The 6,374-nt window shown below is 43.7% G+C and overlaps 1 non-coding gene across 1 annotated transcript; it reads left to right on the top strand.

The window, feature by feature from the left end:
- Positions 1–647: 647 nt before the first annotated feature.
- On the top strand, positions 648–718 carry TRNAS-GCU. The gene has a single exon. It is a non-coding gene; the product is annotated as a tRNA-Ser (tRNA).
- The last annotated feature ends 5,656 nt before the right edge of the window (positions 719–6,374 follow it).

Below are 6,374 nucleotides of genomic sequence, written 5' to 3'. Positions count from 1 at the left end.
GGAATTCCAAATTGGAGGGCCAGGCACCCGGATCTTGGATCTCACTGGCTGGAGAGCAAGTGTAGGTGATCCAGTCGAGGTTGGGTGATATTTTGACAAAAACAGTCGTGAGGAAAGTTGAGTTGCAAGGCCTTGTAGATGCAAAGAACTAGCACTTCAGAGTTCACTGGTGGCCAGAGCACTGGGGTAGCATGCACTTGTTAGTCTTCCTTGCAGGTCAAGGAGCCATGTCACCCTTCACATTTTACAGATGGGGAAATGGAGGCAAGCTCTGGCTCCCAGGCCTTTTCCCTAACCATTGTATCAGGCTTGATTGAACAAGGTGCATTTACTTTGGCTCAAAAATGCCTTTTGAAAGTAATACTATTGAATAAATAAATGGACTCTACTGTTTTTCTAATAGACTCCAGTATTTTCTTTAGGAAAATATCTGATTTAGGCAGTCAGACAAGCATTTTTTTCAATAAATCCCAGGACATCTAAGATGCAAGGTGTTTAGTATCTGAGAAGACCTGCAGAGGATGTAAACAACTTGCTTGCAACTATTTTTTATATTTTTAAAGAACATGTGCATAAGAACATGTTACCCTTGCTGGCTGGTGTTGTGGTTTGTGTGCTGTCTTCTCAGCCAGAAGGCTTTTATGTGAGTATTGGTGGTTCAGTGGTAGAATTCTTGCCTGCTATGTAGGAGGCCTGGGTTCAATTCCCAGCCAATACAGCATAATTTCTTTTGGGGTAACAAGGAACAATGGATACAAACTGACAGAGCAGATTTAGGCTAGATATCAGGAAAAAAAACTTCTTCACGGTAAGTGTGGCCAAAATTTGGAATGGGCTTCCAAGGGAGGTGGAGCCTACCTTGGAGGTCTTTAAGAGAAGGCTGGATAGGCACCTGGCTGGGGTCATCTGACCCAAGAACTCTTTCCTGCCTAGGCAGGGGGTCAGACTCGATGATTTGTTGAGGTCCCTTCCGACCCTAGCATCTATGAATCTTTGAAAGAATGTTAGACTACAGTCTTGGAAAAATTCTACCCAAGCTCTTACCCAGAAAACTAAAAATCCAAGTAGAGCCTGGGTAAAGACAGGTTCAGCACCACAGATTATATTTATTGCTGGGAAATTAAGTTGATTATGATAAATAATAAAATATACCAGCAATACTAGCTAATAATACTAATGGTAAGAGTTTTTATTGTACCTGTACTAAGTTTCATATACCAGAAGGAAACATTGCATTGTCTGACCTCCTGTGTAACACAGACCATAAGATTTTATATTACTCCTGTGTAATACCTAAGCACTTATGTTTAGCACATCACTTTCAAAGTGTAAAGTCAAAATGGACTGATAAGCTTAAGGGCCATAAGGTGGATTGGATTTTACAAGATCCTGAGTATATGCTCTTATTTCTGTAGAACAGTAGATGCTCTGATTTGCTTAGGACAGTGATTCTCAACAAGAATTCTGTAACATTCTGGGGTACCTTGAGATCCTTTCAAGGGTGCTAGATAGTGTTAGCACTGTTAGGTGTGCAAACATACTTCACAAAATAAACCTACAGGGTGCATCCAGATGAGCGTGCTCGTGCGGTATGTGGCACAGCAAACATGTTTGTAGCACAATATACCGAACAGTCCAGTGTTCTCCATGCTGCAAGGGCACACTGTTGGTGTGTGCGCTGCTCCATTTTTTTCCCTTGTGGGTTTTCTGACCCCATGATATCCAGGGGTCAAAAAAAAAACAACACAGGAAAAAAAAAAAAAAACTGGAGCAGTGCATGCTGCTGAAAAGCAACCAGGCCACCTGGAGCTGCACTGCAGCTGTTGGCCAGGCTCTGCCTGGCAGGATCACCACAGCTGCAGCCCCGAGAGGCCCCCAGAACCCTGTGTAAGCCTCCCCTATCACCCCTGGGGTAACTTGCCATGCGCCAAAGCACACATGGCATGGACGTTCCCTGGGGACAAGTAGCTGCCTAGTTGTCCCTGGGGAACCAAATGTCCATGCACATCTGGACACCCCCACAGATTTCAAATAGGAGTATAGTGTTAAAAACATGCTGACCTATTGTAGTTATTCTCAGTTCTTTGCAACAGAAGAATTTCTCTATTATTTTTTCTGAAGTAAAATGAGTGAAAACTAAGCTGGTATTTTCCAAGGGGTGCCTTGATTCTAAAAAAATTGAGACTCAGTGGCTTAGGAGTTTGTAAAGAAAAGCATTTACTTTCCTGTTATGAGAGAAGTTCTCTTGTATCCAATTTTAAAACAAAAACAATTCTCTTCGCCAAGCACAGTTGTTTTATTCATTTCAGTTCCGTTTTTCACTTCATCATAAGGCTGCTTCTCTATGTTACTAGCAGATTTCGCATAATTTGTTTTATAGGGAACACTATGTTTTTGCTGGACACACTAGTTTCTTATCCAGCAGTGGCTCCTTTCATGATGCCCTCTCCTGTGTATATGGAGAAACTGTTGAACTCACTAATGCAAACCAATATCTGTTCAATGAAGAAAGCATTATCAGTTACATTGTCCTCTTGCTGTTACTTTTGCATCCTGTATGACTTATCATCGCTAGGCAAAACTGTTATTATGCTTGGTCCCATATCCCAAATATGGTCTCAGAGACAGGGTGGGCTTAATGATTAGCCAGGGACCCTGGTTTTCTCTGATAAAAAGAACCCCCAATTTTTGGATTAAAAAAAGTAACCCAAAATCCACAATTTTCCATAATGAAGATGAAATGTCACTAACATACTTACATATATATATCACAGAAAAAAATGGATTTTTTTAAATCAGAGACAACCAGGATCCCTGATGATTAGTGAGGGCTTGAGTACCCTGCAGGAAGGGGGATGCACAATTACAAAGCAACTTTCTTCTCTTGGCTCTTCCTTCTTCTATGAGTTGCAGATTGTCTGAATCAGCACAGGTCTGATCTGGGGAGGTTCCGGCAGATGGTTCAGCATGTTTATGCTGTAGATACAAGATTCAGTTCCTTGTTGATACACAGTGAGAAAGAGGAGAGTGTAATAAGGATTGGGGGAAAGCCTGGAAATCAGAGGAGGTTACTTGGGAACAAACTGTGAAAAATGAAGAAGTTGTTCCTGTGTCAGCTACACACCAACAGCCTGGGGATGAGATGTAAAGAGTCAGTTACAACACAGCTACAAAAATGCAGGCTTTGGACAGTAAACTGCACAATTAAAGGGAAGATAGTAGCTGCACTCTTTGAAATGAAGAGTTTCAGAGTTTCAGAGCAGCTGCCTGAGAAATAAAATCAGTTCCCAATATGTGGTTTCTCTTCCAGTTGGTTTATGTATGATAAAAGCACTAGGTAACAAAGGCCTTAATCCTCCTTTTGAAAGTCAGCGGCAAAACTTCTATTAGCATTGGTGGAAGTCAGATTGTTAAATCTTAAGAGTGAAATCCTGGCCCATTGAATTCAATGACAAAGCCCCCATTTATCTCAGTGGTGCCAGGATTTCACACTGAGCTTGTAGAAGTGTCAGACAGGCAGAACGATTCTTCACAGTATTAATCAGAGCTAGAAAGAGCAATTAGAACATGTGGCTCCCCACACCATGGTCTCCAGTACAAGCAGTCCTCGACTTACAACATTTTGAGTTACAACGTTTCACACAGTTCCCCCCCTCCCCCCAGCTGCTGTTTATAAATTGACACCCTGTTTCAACTTTCTGACATCAGTTTAAACTTTACACTGCTTGATCCTGTGTGACGCTACACCTGTGAACAAGTTCACTGCATCGCCCATCTCCCTGGAGAACATCAGTCCAAACTTCCTTGGACACTTTCTTTAAGAAAGCAGACAAGACTCCAGAAAAAACCTGCAGTCAAGACTCCTGAGAAGACTCCACCGAAGAACCCTTCAAAAAGTCCAACCGAGAGCCTTTCAAAAAATCCAGCAAAGTCACCTCAAAGAAGTTCTTCCAAATCAATATGATTGCTATTTACAATATAAATACATTAATGTAGCTATGTTACTCATAATAATTGATTGAGTACAAAATTCTGGGTTATTTTTGGTGAAAACAGGGTATCGAGCTTTGGTTCAGGAACCAATCCCCCATTTATAACATTGTTTCCTATGGGAACATCAGCTCCAAGTTACAACATTTCAACTTAAGACACAGTTTTCAGAAACCAATTGTGTCGTAAGTCCGAGAACTGCCTGTACAGGAAACCCTCAGTATTCGTGGGTTCAGCATTCACAGTTTCAAATATTCGTGAATGCCAAACAGGCATTTTAAATACACATTAAACACTTACCAGAGCTCCTTGGGTGCTCTGTGCTTGCTGCCGCTGGGCTTCCACCACTGCGCTCCCGCCATCGCCGCTGGAGCCGCATCCCTGCCCCCCCAGCTGCTGGGGGTACTGTGTTCATGAACGCAGTGCCCTATTCGCGGATTTCGCCATTCACAGGGATCACTGGAACGTATCCCCCGCAAATGGTGAGGGTCACCTGTACTTTTTGGTTCCCTAAATGACTTAGTGTTCCTGTTTCTATAACTAACTCAAGCAATGTAGAGTCTACCCCCCACCCCCGCTACCCCCCGCGAAGGCTAGGGAGCTATTTAGTGGTGGTGTTGTCCTTGTTTAGTGACTGGTAAGGAGTAAAAGGCTGCTAAAGGCTGCTAGCTATGGGCACTTGTACACATGATGGGTTAATCCTTAGGTTTGCATTCTGTGCCCCCTAAATTGAAACGGTGGGTTTTTAATTGAAACTTACCATTTCAATTTAGGATTTTCCTTCATTGTTATGGCGAGCGGCCTGATCCTTTTGTTGTTGTTTTTTTTTGTTGGAGCCTGCCCATGGCTGGGAGGAAAGCTGCTGGCAGGCTGAGTGGCCCCTAAGCTGCAGGGGGTCCTGGTTCTTCTCTCCAGGGTGGCAGCACCCCCCACGGCTGCCCGAGTGGGCTGGGTGCTGCCCCATCTTGGAGGCAGCACCCAGCCTGATCCAACTGTTCCGCAAGCCTGCGTGCTGGAAGCCCAGGTGGTGCTCCCCGGGCGGGCTTGAGGAACAGTTGGATTGGGTCAGGTGCTGCTTCTGAGCTGGGGCAGCACCCGGCTTACTACCAGCCCACCTGTGCAGCCCCAGGGGGGTGCTGAAGGACCAGGGTCCCCTGCAGCTCAAGGGGCCTCTCTGCCTGCCAGCAGTCCTCCCGTCCCAGCCTCCCCAGCTGCAGGAAAGACAGGCAGGCTCCACCAAAAATAAAAAAGGATCAGGTCCCTCACTGCTTCTGAAAGCAGAAGCAGCAAGGGGCCCAATCCATTTTTTCTGTAGAACCTGCCTACCTCTCCCGCCGCCAGGAGCTAGCTGACATCTGTAACGTATCATTGCAAACTAAACTACATCTGGATATAGTTTAGTTTGCAACAATTCAAACTCATTTAAAACTCCCCAAACTAGTGCACATGTAATGTGTGACACCATTACGCCACACAAAGTGACATTTTTGTCACATGTACATTGTGATGAATGCCACATGTACAAGCACCCTATGAGATTTACTGATACTGTTATTGTTGTAAGTGGTTTAAGCTCTGATGCCTATTCAAGTGATACCCATCAAAAATCAAAACAAAGATGCGTGATAAGAGTGAAAACTATAAAATTGTGCAGGGGTGCCAGACTAACTATATGGCCATTGGATAAATGAGGAACTGAGGCAGAGAGCAGCTAAATCAGGGGTGGTGGGCCAAAGGGCCACTTAGGGAGTTTTGGTGCAAAATCTATTTTGCAAATAGTTAGTCGGTCTAATAAAAAAATATCACCTCTGCCACAAGTTCTGATTTCTAAATTGTTAGGTTACATTTGCTTTGTGCTTTCCAGATTTTCTCTGTAACTCAGAAAGCCAGGAGCTTCTTTTTCTTTTTCAATGAAAGAAAGGACTGTCCTGCAAACTATTAACTCCTAGAGCTAGAGATTTAAGTTCTGATTCCTTTTGCCTGTAGACCAATATGGCTACAACCTGTACGCCCAACAGTTTAGGAATTGGAAGATGAATATACTCCTTCACCCCTGTTCCCAAATCTCATTATTTTTAAGCTACTTATGAATTTTGGCACCTGCCTCATGACTTTTGAAAGCATGAAGTTGACAAATATATCCTGATTGATCCTTTGTTAGGGCTAGAGTACTAGCTGATCTCATTGCCCTTCTTCTGGATGGAAGCAGACTTGCTTAATTAATTTTCAGCTCTCTGGCAAGGCTGAGGTCTTGCGGGTAGAATTCCTCCCTGTATAAAGGGCCAGTGCAAGGTCCCCGAATCCTGTTCAATTTGGGCTGGAAACATTTTAGCAACTCTAAGCTTCTTCCTTTGTTTCATAGGACAGGGTTATGCAATGTTTTG

Source organism: Gavialis gangeticus, unplaced genomic scaffold, assembly GCF_001723915.1.
Source record: "Gavialis gangeticus isolate Ggan-Ray unplaced genomic scaffold, GavGan_comp1, whole genome shotgun sequence".
Lineage (NCBI taxonomy): Eukaryota > Metazoa > Chordata > Crocodylia > Gavialidae > Gavialis > Gavialis gangeticus.
This window is presented reverse-complemented; position numbering and strand designations above follow the sequence as displayed.